We start from the raw sequence: 12,084 nt of genomic DNA on the forward strand, positions 1-12,084 counted from the left end.
TTAATCAATGAGGTCAAAGCATAAGCATACTTAAGGGCACTAAGATATAAAAAAATGATAGTCAAACTAGATAATTAAGGTGTTCACCCTCAGAGAGTTGGAATTGGGGACCTAGTGCTTCGAGAAGCTGAAGTTAGTAATCTAACTAGATCTCATGGTAAGCTAGCATCGAATTGGGAAGAGCCATATCGAGTCATCGAGATCGTCCGAGATGAAATCTATTACCTCAAGATAATAAATGGAGTGGTGCTATCGAGGACATGACACATCACAGATTTAACGAAGTTTTACCCCTAAGATGTCCTTTGGGATTAGGTTGGGGAGACTACGCCTCAAGCATCGAGCATTAGTCTATCATGTCTTTGGCATCAATTGTAAAGTATATATATACTTTTAAGTGTTAGTATTGCAAGGAGAAAGAAATTCATTACTATAAAAAAGATTACATCAACTCGATCGAGCTTGTACATCCAAAATGAGATCCTGACCTACTAAGATAGAGGACTGGTTGGATAGACAAGCCTAGCGACACTATAAGCAAATGATAAAAGGAATAAGATAGGTAGACATACTCGACGACCCAGACCAACACAATACGAACAATAAGCTAGGCATTGGGGTGAGGTGGCAAGTTAGGACCATCGTCAAAGGCACTTTGGGTGCCATCAAAACGTTATGATCCTCGAGGTAATTAGTGAACAGATCCTCCTCGAGCTTCATCCTAGGATACCTTATTTTAAAATGAGCTAAGGCAATATAGTACCCGTATTGATATGAGGTGACCCTCAACCTCTCCAATCCTCTCCTAAACTCGGCGAAGGCCTTGTAGTTAATAATCGCTTCCTTTTGATACCTCGATATCATGCATTACTCGGTCTCTAATGCCTCCTTCAAACCCTAAACCTACTCAGTGATGCTCATGACTCACTCATTGGGCATAACAACTTGCTCGACGAGCTCCGAGTTGTATATTCTCATCGAATCTAACTCTCAGGTAAGTCATAGTAGCTCATTTTCTATGTTTTAGTTATTATTCCAGACTCCTCTTAATTGCTCGGCGTTGTAACATCCCCCATTTTTGAAAATTTAGTAAAATATTTGTTTGTAAAAATAAGGATTATTTAATAATTATTTTATATTAAATAATATTATATTAAAGTTTATGGCTAAGGACCTAAGAGTAAATATTAAAATTTTGATATGATTTATAGAATATTCAGAATTGAGTAAATAAAAATAAAATAAAATAAAAATTAGTGGACATGTGTCACTAGCTAGCCTAATGGTGCCACCTAAGTTTGCTCTAAGGATGACACCTAGCACTTTTCATGCATGCTTGCCACGATGAAACTTTGCAACTCTTGTGTTAACAAAAAGTAATTAAGTAAGAGATTAAAGGAGAAACTAAATGTAACTTTCAGATGCTGCATCCAACGTGAGTTTAAGAAGAGAAGAGAAGGGAAGAAGAAGAAGAAGAGGAATTGAAGAAGAAGATTTGATTGAGGTTTTGCATCAACTCCCCCCATTTGGGAATCAAATTTGTTTAAGGCAAGTGTTCTAACCTCTTCCTACAGAATTCCTAATCTCTGTTTTCCTTTTAATTCTTAAGAAGGTTTCTCTTGCTACCTTCATGCTAGAAGGAGAGGCTGAGCACTGGTGGCGAACCATGAAGAGGATTTCTGAAGCTCGACAAGAGCCAATCACTTGGAAGGTATTTACAGAAAAGTTCAATGATAAATATTTTCCGGATTGTATCAGAGAGCAGAAAGAATTGGAGTTCCTGAATCTCATCCAGGGAAATTTGACAGTAGCCAAATATGAGTCTAAATTCACCGAGCTCTCTTTCGGTAATCTGACCTCTATTCAATATTTCGGTCATAACATTTTGTAATAAACTCTGATTTAGAAAAACCTATTCCATTTGAAATTAGACTCAAATATCTTTATTTTGACACTAAGATTGAATGATTTGGAGTTTAAATGACTACTAAGACTTCTGTTTCAATTAACCCTACAGATTCTGCAAAATAGGGACTGAAATTTCTGACCTCTTGTTGCTTAACTACTTATAACTTTCTGCTGTGAACTCAGATTCATACAAAGTATGATTTATTCGAAGCTAGACCCAAAATGCTTTCTTTATATACCTGATTTGAAATTTTCGGAGAATAATTGCTAACTAAAACATCTGCTTTCATCGACCCAATGAATTCAGTAAAACAGAGCAAATATTTTCAGACCTTTGGCTACGAAATTATCTGTAACTCCCTGTTGTAAATTCCAATTCTTGTCAAACTTAATTTTCCTAAAATTAGATTGATAAAGCTTTCTAATGACACATATTTTGCATAAATTGGAGCATAATTGGTTATCAAAATAGTTCATACAATGTCCCTATCAAATTCTGCCAGAATCGAGCTTTGGTCGATTTCGGCTCTCCTTGTTTCTTCTCTTTGGAAATCGATTTCGGCAAACACTCTTCAGTTAAGCTTTACATTATTACCTTAAATTCCTGTATACTTTTGTCCTTTATTTATTTGTCTGTAGCTATCATCTAAAGTTCATGTTTCCAGCGTAATGATTCGGCACATGCATCCCATTGTTCCGCATTTGCTTTCGATATGTGCCTCTTCCAGTTTCATTTCTTTGGATATTGAATTCATCTAACTTTCTTATTTCAATTGAGCCATATGTGATTTCTTGAAATCCTTGTATACTCCTGCTTTTGTTTCCTTTTAAATCTGAATACATTTGTGAAAGATTCTGTTTGTATCGTATTGACTCGAAAGGCATATGTACATTTCGTTGTTCCGCATATGCTTCTGATATGTGTCAATGTTATTGTTCATACTACCCTTTTGTACTCTGGTGTCTTGTGGGATATTGTGAACCTTTGCCAGAAATGGTAAAGGGAGTTATGCTTAGAGCCCGCGATTGCTCTGCCGGCCCCATTGACTTCACTCAGACGTGGGTGGATGGAGCTCCCAGACGTGGGAGACTTATGCTTGGTGGTCATCCAGAAATGGATGGACCATATTATGTTATGATCCCACTTCACCTTCTATCTGTTTGATATAAAATTCAGAGCCGACCTAGCACTTGGGCAGGGTGAGAGGGCTCGAGTAGGAAAGGGCTACCCGTGGATGGAGTCGAGAACTCATCACGGCGTGGAGCCACCACTGAGTTAATCCTCACATGCACTATGCTAGAGTACGACGTTTGAGCTTCTATTTCATATTTGTTCTTTGATATGTTCTGAAATGCTTCTTATGCTTCCGAAATATTTCCATATGCCATTGATACGTTCTGAAGCATTTCATTCACCATTGATATGTTCCGAACTGTTTCGTATGCCATAGATATCCAAAATGCTCCTTACGTCTTTGTTATGCCTTGAAATTATCAAATGTCATCGATATGCTCCTTATACCAATGATATGCTCCAATTTCCTTTCTCCTATTGTTATGTCTAATGCCTGTTTTTGAACGAGGTAAACCTTTGTGATTTTATATCAAATGAGATGACTTCAAATGAAGACTTGTATTTCTACTTTTGTATCTTGATACTAAGCTTGCTTGAACTTCTCCTATCGCCATGGATATGTTAGACGCTTGCTGAGCTCTTTATGCTCACCCCGTTGCTATATAAATTTTCCAGGGTAGCTTGTTACGCACTGAAAAGCTAAAATTGGGTTAAAGCAATGAAAGGCTAGAAGATTTTTGAGCTAATCTTTGTTGGATGATGGTTTTTGTTGTATAGTAAACTTTACTTCTGATGTAATGTTAAGGATCTATTGATACTTATGTGTTGTAAAATGTCAAAGGACCGCTCATGTGTATGGAATGATAAGTTTAATATGTGTAAGGATAAGAACTCATGGTAAATAATTGTCTTTTTGTGATTGTATATACTTCTATGATTATGGGTTTGTGGTGTGGTTGATGTTTAGTTGAGTTGTCTTTGGATTTTGTGAATCTCTGAGTGAAGTGGATTATGATTATGTAATGTACAGGTTTATGAATTGTGAATAGAGATTTTTGAATGATTCTTAGTATCCTCAAATTGTTAGATTGGATCCTGGATTGAATTGATTAATGAATTATAATATTATTGATTTTTAGACAGGGTCACACTTCCTGAATGTGATAATTCAGGGGGGGCGTGACAGGCGTAGTTGGCAAGGCGTCGCTCAACCTCTTTTAGCTGCCTTGCCAACTCATCCACCTAAGCCCTTACCTTGCCTGACCTAAACCTATAAGAAAAAAACACTCCTTCCAACCCTTATTATTAGAAGGGGCACCACTAACTTTGAAGCCCTCCCAAGTAGCTAGGTAGAAATTATTTTTTCTCTTTCATAGTTAAAAGCAAGCAATGAAGAGTTTGTGAGTGAGGTAATATCAACAGTCAGCATTCTTCGATGAACACTACCAAGTAGTGCCATGAGTTAGACATCATATATGAGGGTGATATCCTTCACTATTGAAGGTAATATACTATCGCTAGGTGGAGGAAAAAATGAAGTCCCAACTTTAAAGTATTAGAAGACAAGTAAAATAACCTGAACATGAGATCGAATGAATGGTGACTAGGCCAAGAGATTTGCAGATCAAACTTGATCGGGATGGAGTACCAAGTCCGCAAGTGATCCAGGAGTTGTGCACTCATCATTGAGTCTATATCGTATATGCTTTTCATAGACTCTAAGCCCCAAAGAACCTTTAGGGTTCATGGAAACTGACTCCCCCGATAAGGGGGAGGTCAGGACTTCCTTCGCCCTTGGGTTATCCAAGGATAAAGCATCGATCTACTTGATCATTCGACAGTCATGAAATTGATAGGAGCTAGTATGAGAAAAGAAAGACATATCGGCCTATGGAGGCGAAAGAGCATGATGCTCGAAGACTGAGGTGTTATTAAGTCGACGCACCAAGAGGCGAATGGAGTTTTGAATGCTCAAATGGAAGAGTGAGTCTCACCCCCTATGCTCAAGGGGGATTTACAAGGAGGTGATCAATCTCTCTCCTTCCACGATAATGGTAAGTGCCCTTTCAAATTGGTTATGTAAGGACATCTATTGATAAAGGGATACTTCGAAAAACACAAAGTGATTAATGTACCAATATCATCTTAAAAAGCACAAAAGTGACTAATGTGTGAAGTCAACATCGGAAAGCATAAAAGTGATTAATATGCGAAAAACCTAACCTGTGTAGAAAAAAACTCATTATGGTCGGAGGCTCAAAGCAAAATATACTTAAGGTGCAGGGTGTCATATTCTAGGAGCCTAAACTATGTAATTAAATAAATCATCCTTTATTTATTACATGAGTTAGGAAAACCTGACCCGCATCAAAAGAGACTTACTACGGTGGGAGGCACTATACAAAATATACATGAGACACGTGAGTTGGGAAAACCCAACCCGCGTCAGAAGAAACTCGTCATGACGGGAGGCTTATGACAAAATATATCCAATGTATGTGAGTCTGATCCCTGCCTTCGCTCGAGGTGGGGAGGCTAGGAAGCCCAACCTCCTTTGCCTTTACTGAGGCAGGGATGTTGGGAAGTGCCTCCGCCCAAGGCGTGGGGCTCAAGAAGTACGACCTCACCTTTTCCTGCAATGTGAAGGTCGGAAAACCCAACCCCTACCTCCAACGAGGTGTGGAGGTTGGAAAGTCTAATCCCCACCTTTGCCCAAGGCGTGGAGGTCGAAAAACTCGACATCATCTAGTTAATGTGTGTCCCTCGACGATATGAGGTGTAGGTCAATAATGGATTGCCACCGACAATGCTAGAGATGATCCCAGATAGACATGTCAGACAAACTCATTCCAGGCGATGTAGACATGCTGAACGAACTCATGCCATATGAACTAAACATGCCACCAGGTTGATCATATATCGAAGAGGTATGAACTCAACATGCCAAATGAACCAAACGTCGCACTCCAGACCCCTATGACAAGAGTCTCAAAGCATGTCTTTAGGGAGAGACAAATGATAGAGAGTACATTGTTATCTAAACGTCATTCGACATGCAACAACCACATTGTGCCCAAGGTGGAAGGAGAATACAAAGATTACCCTCCACTCATTTGCCCATGTGGGCAAGGGGTCCAAGGCAAGAGGTTATGAGTTGCACCCCCACCCCTATATGTCACCCATGTAGATAGGAGGCTAGAGGGAGGTTGTTAGAGATGGTTAAAGACCGTCTCATTATAAAATATTTTATTAAATATTCTACTTCTTTATGATCAGATAGTTTATCTCCACCACAGTGAAAATGTGAGTTGACTTTTTTTGACTACTCAAGTCGCACTAATACATCTTGATTTACTAATTTTGACATTGAAAACATCGAATCGAAAAACTTCCCAGGTTCTAGTATCCAGACCACATTGGACTAATAAGATGTCAATAATTTTTTTCCTTAACGGCTAGTTTTTTCCGGATGAAACTCCATGTGTAGATTTCCGAGGTCCTTTTGATGATCAATTGTGAGTTTTTTTTATAAAGAGCTAATGTTGCGTCTCTTTTTTTGATGCACTAGAGAAGATTTATCATATCAGATTTATTCGAGAGAATATCCCGGTCAAGAGTCGGTAAAAAGGAGTTGATCGATTCCAACGGGACCGGAATAATCTGAAGTACACGTGTGGTTATCGGAATGGCATAGCGTGTTGTTCACCCCGCGAGATGGATGATGTGGTTGGCGTTGAGGGTGCGTCCGTCACGGTGGCCAAACGTGTCAAGCGATGGATGCCACAAGATCGATAGCAACAGCTTGGCTGAAGAATCAATCAATCACATTGTGAGGTGGATTAGTGGAGCGGCTCACAGAACCTTAAACCGAAGGAGGATCTGAATGAGATCAGCTTCCGCCTATGGTGGGAAAGAGCTCTTAACGAATGAGATCTCCGTGCAATAATCGAATGCGAACCTTTCAGTCCATGCTCCGAGTACAACGATCAATCCCACCAGTCGCAAGCACTTTGTCACTGCTATCGGAATCCTCCTAACAATCCTCCAACCTTGTCCTCACTTCAAGAATCTCCTTTCCTTTTTCCTACACGACAAAAAGAAAAAGATAGGGTAAAGCATCTCCCATCTCCATCGGTCCTCCAGTTTCATGCCGGAATAAAAACAGCCAGCGCGACACCTCGACTTAGTCCTCGTTGATTCTGACAAAATATGTAAAGCGGAGGGAATAAAGATGAACCATACCTCCGTCACTCCTTCCACAACTTGGTAACCGAGTCAACAACATTTCTACAACAGAACCAGCAACAGAACAATTCTAGGAAGAAATCTTGTATTGATCGACAAGCTGGAGAGGCAAGAAAGACAGAATTACTAAAGCATGGAGAGCGAAGGTGACGAAAGGAGGACCCTTTCTATTTCTTCCTTTGTCAGATGTCTTCTTATCTCCTAGAATCTCCGATACCACCACACTTTTTTCTTGCCACGCTAGTTCAGATGGCGACCCTTTTGCCAGCACTTGGTTTTGCCTGCTTTGCTTTTCTTTATGGTGGCCGAACCTCCCTTCCCGGCTCCTCCCACCGCCCACTGGGGACGTAAGGCTTTAGAGGTCGGAGTGGATCTGCTACACCTTGTTGCTTCGATATACAGGAGATTCGCCAACTTAGGCATCACTTCGGAGTGGATGTTTTGAGCACCTCGTGCAGCAACACTGGCCATACATGTGCTGTTCTGCCACAGGACAGCCAAAGTCTCTGCTGGAGAAGAAAGAAGACATCTTATGGATGAAGAAAAAATAAGTACTTCATTGCTTCAGATAGAAAATATAGCGTAAGAGTTTTGACAAAATTCTCACACTCCCAAAGAGAGTTTTCGCAGAATTTTCTAAGATGCTAAACTGATTTCGATAGTTACACCCACTAATATTCAGTCTTAAGCACAATAAGCCAAATACAAACTGCACAATGAAATTACAGATTACACTGCTGAAAGATAACTAAAGCAAATGTTAAACATCAAAAATTCATGCTGTGTATTCCAAAATATTTAAACTGGTAATATTGCCAGCAGCTGATGTTCTTAATGTAGATAGAAACTGCAATGAACTGTCACAAGTTGCTTTTGATAATGCAGATACATGAACCAGAGAAGATAAGCACACAAAAGTGTAGAAGTCGAGGAAAGCAACAAATTATTTTGAATCTCAATGGACCAGGCTGGTAGAAGACCCACATCAAATACTGACTAGAAGAAAGATCCAAGACAACCAATTCTTTGCATTGGAAGAGGCTTAGGTGAATCTGTGGGATCCATCCATTAACAGAACATAAGATAAGTGGGGAAGAAAAATCTAAGACACTTTCGATCCATTTGGGATGTAACGAGATTAAAGAAAAAAGATTCTAAATACGTAATGTCAGTTGAAATTTTTAGGTAAGGTTACATAGCCACTGGTGGCTTTATCTCTAAGACATCAAACTACAATGCACAATCAAGGAGATTGAAATTTACCTTGAGTTGGACGTACTAGATTTTATGCCTGTGGAAGTTGATGGTCCTTCGAAGGCATAATGTCCAAATAGTGATACTTGTATCTTCCATAACTGGGGAATGTACACGTAGTTACCTACGAGCATGAATGTCAGCACCATGTTAACGACTCAGTAACTGCCATTTCAAACAAAGGGCCAAACTAGCTAACATGCATATACACAATATCACTTGAGCCAGATAGACCCCATGCTTTACTGAGATCCTCTTAGTAACAGTAAAGAGCACATGGGCCAGGCACAATATACACTATTCTTGAACCTAAAATAGTGGGGATGATGAGATCATGATTAACAGGGGCTAAAGACACTAACAAACAAGTCGATTGAAGAGATTTTAGCATAATAAGCTGATCTACTCATTCAAAAAAAAAAAAAAAAACAGAAAAACATCTTCAAGGGCTAGAGGCATCAATTCAATTGATCACACTAACTATATATTTTCACTCAACACCACTATTATTTCCACATATCATCAGAAAGGAATCACCTCTAAAACATATTTGGACTTCACGTGATGTATTTAACACATATTGCTGAATATGTTTGCAATTTTGGATGCCCTCCTCCAAGGTTATATATTATCTATGCCTTTAAAAATTAGGTCACATAAATGACTATCAGGGGCATATATCTAACACCAACATGTAAAACTTTCCAAATATACATCTAAATGGTGCTGGAACTGGAATAGTAACCACCTTAAGTGACATTTAGGAGAACTTGTGCAAGTATGCCTGAACCATCCTTTAGCTTTTATTTCATGTCATCCTTCCTGCATAGTTATCTTGTCATCCATCAACACCCATAGCAATTTATTATTGGAGCATTTGTTGAGAGAAATATACAATTAACTAGGTTGTTTTCAAGAAAGCATACAGAGAGTCCATAAGGCTATTCATACATCTTAATATGCATTCAGGGCTTTACTCTCAACTTCATATTTCTTAGCAGAGAAAAATAACTACCATATCTTTTACACGTATGTAGAAACATTCAAATTATGTTTCAGAAGGTAATCTATCTCTGAAAACCCACCTTCAATCTCCCTACCCAATCACCATGGCATTTTCATTTTAAGTAGAAATAGAAGAAAACTACATCTTACTTCCAACAAGGACATGATTGATGCAAACATTAAAATAATCAACCATCGGGCTTCTCTCCTTAGGAGTCATACATATAATAGAAAAGGGCCACAAAAGTCTCGAGAAACAAGAAGGGCCATAAAAGCCAAATTTACATATTTGCATGTTGTTCTCTCAAATTTTAAGAGCTCCACTCTCATCCTTCTCGTTCCCAATTTTCCATTGATAGCAGGACATTCCAAACCATCCAATTTCAGCATCTCTTTGAACTCTGTGCTTTTCTGTCAATCTGTCAGTAATCTAATAGTGAACAGGTTGCAATTTGCAGATGTACAATCTGAGATAAGTGTAGAATCACAAGTCATAACCACACAAACATGTCACCACTGATGAAGTAAAATCATGTTCATAAATTTGATGTTCCCAAATCACATGATATCCTTTACATAATCATCAAAGTACAAGATAAAGGGGAGTGAACTGACACTATATGGTGTGTCTTCAAAGCAATTTAAACTTTAAATGACTTATAAATTGGTCAGACATATTTATGGTGCTTGTACTGTAATTGCCATAAGAGACAAAATCAATGATCTTTGGTTTGCCTGATCAAACAAACAACACATACAATGAGCCGTCATGCCTCTTTTTTGGTTGATTAACAAGCTTGATGAAGAACTTTATACATCTCTTTAAGTTTAGATTTGCTAGCCAGATCTTCAGGGGCAATAGCTACAACATTCCACCGATCAACGAATGAGCAAAAAACAGAGCCAATGTAGTGGCCCCAGTGGCCAAAATTCAGATCAGGTTAATGAAGTCTGAACAGCCCCTCTTGCATTAAGGGAATAAAATAACAACATTAGGCATCCTTTTTTGTTCCTTCAGCCTTCATTGAAGGACTATCGTGTTTGTGCAAACGTGCCAATGCTGACCCATCCAGTGAAATGCGAAGCCGTGCTGTATGTTGTTTATATGACCATGCTGATATTTTTGCCAACTAGCATAGGTCACTATGTATCATTCTAAAAACTTTTTGGCTTGTATCTCTACCGCAAAACAGGTGGTCATTACCTTCACTGTTCCATTGATGAAAGATTCTGATGATATGTCCAATTAACTTGAGAATAACTAAGTTGACGAAGCATTTGACTTGCCAATAACATTATAAGCATTCTACCAAACAAAAGCTGCTCACAAATGATTAATTCATCTGAGATTAAATCAATGATTCATAACTTCACAGCTATATAATCCCATTATTAAACTAAAAAACAAGCAAAAAAGTTTAACGATAACCCAATGCATAACTTAATCCTTGTAAGAACATGAATAACCATTTCCTGCCTATAAGTCATCTATATTCATGCATGCCGATTGTCATTGGTCCATTCAATGTGGTACTGGTCCAGTATGCACTTATATGGAATCACATGCCGCATGTGCCACTCACCAAATTATATATATATGTATGTATACATACACATATATACACACACATATCATTCTAAATGTTGCCAAATTTAGCTATCAGCATTTTCCCAGTAACTCAGGAACAAAATAGTCATTTGAAACATCTAAACTTACTGAAGCGCTGATATATTTGCCATGCATTATAGTGACTAGAAGATCAGTAACATGCATAGTAGATCATTGACCTCTTTAAGCGACAAAGTAACTTTTCTCAAAGCATGTTATGTTCCACAAGACTAACCATATGCACTTGCAGCCCCACATACCAACATGCGAAACATGAACAAAGTCTTACAGTATTGAGGATCCTCAACGCAGCCTCGAGTTCCAGTGGTCCAAGGTTCGTACGCCAGTGGCGCATAGCTCGCCGGAAGAGATCGCCCACGGTCAACACATCTGCGAACCTCCAACTGAAAGAACGATGCAGGATTGAACAACACAACGTCAAGCCCTAAGTAAATCTTGGGACGAATCTTTCGAACAGAACAAGAGACGCTGAAACAATCGCACCAAAAGCCTTCAAGATTCGATCAAGATTCCAACTGCAAAATCGAACATAAATCAAGTCCATATCATCAAATAAAGGGTCTGAGACTGGAACAACATGCAATAACCAATGAAAACCCTACATGTTAACCCTAAGAACAGGAAGATCTTAGGGTTTATCGAACCCGAGGAACAGGAAGGCGCTGGTTGAGCCCTCCAGGGCGGATATCATCCGAAGGCGCATCTTGATCTCGTTCGTTTCACGTACCTCGATGTCATCGTCGCGAGTCCAGCTCTCGAGAAGCAAGCTGAATGGCGAGGGAGGAGAGACTGATGAACAGCTTTGCGATGGCGCGGGCAGCCGAGCTCGACTGGGATGGAGATGAATGGCATCCGAATCCGATTAACTACTTAGATACCCCGAAACCCGCAACTACTTTCTATTCGGATCCGTTTTAACTTTTAAATGGATACAAATCCGCAATCCCCGAGTCCGACGGCGGCCCGG

At 39.2% G+C, this 12,084-nt stretch overlaps 1 long non-coding RNA gene across 8 annotated transcripts; it reads right to left on the reverse strand.

Annotated features, from left to right (window-relative positions):
- Window positions 1-7,191: 7,191 nt before the first annotated feature.
- On the reverse strand, window positions 7,192-11,945 carry LOC135612403 (uncharacterized). Of its 8 annotated transcripts, none has more exons than XR_010486952.1 (5): window positions 11,720-11,945; window positions 11,386-11,632; window positions 9,231-9,304; window positions 8,492-8,606; window positions 7,192-7,734 (listed from the first exon to the last, which is right to left on the reverse strand). It is a non-coding gene; the product is annotated as an uncharacterized LOC135612403 (long non-coding RNA). The 8 variants fall into 8 exon arrangements; XR_010486957.1 differs by having other exon boundaries at window positions 7,192-7,737; XR_010486956.1 differs by lacking the exon at window positions 9,231-9,304 and adding an exon at window positions 9,773-9,906.
- Between the last annotated feature and the right edge of the window lie 139 nt (window positions 11,946-12,084).

The sequence above is a fragment of the Musa acuminata genome, chromosome BXJ2-5, assembly GCF_036884655.1.
Source record: "Musa acuminata AAA Group cultivar baxijiao chromosome BXJ2-5, Cavendish_Baxijiao_AAA, whole genome shotgun sequence".
In the NCBI taxonomy this organism is placed as follows: domain Eukaryota; kingdom Viridiplantae; phylum Streptophyta; class Magnoliopsida; order Zingiberales; family Musaceae; genus Musa; species Musa acuminata.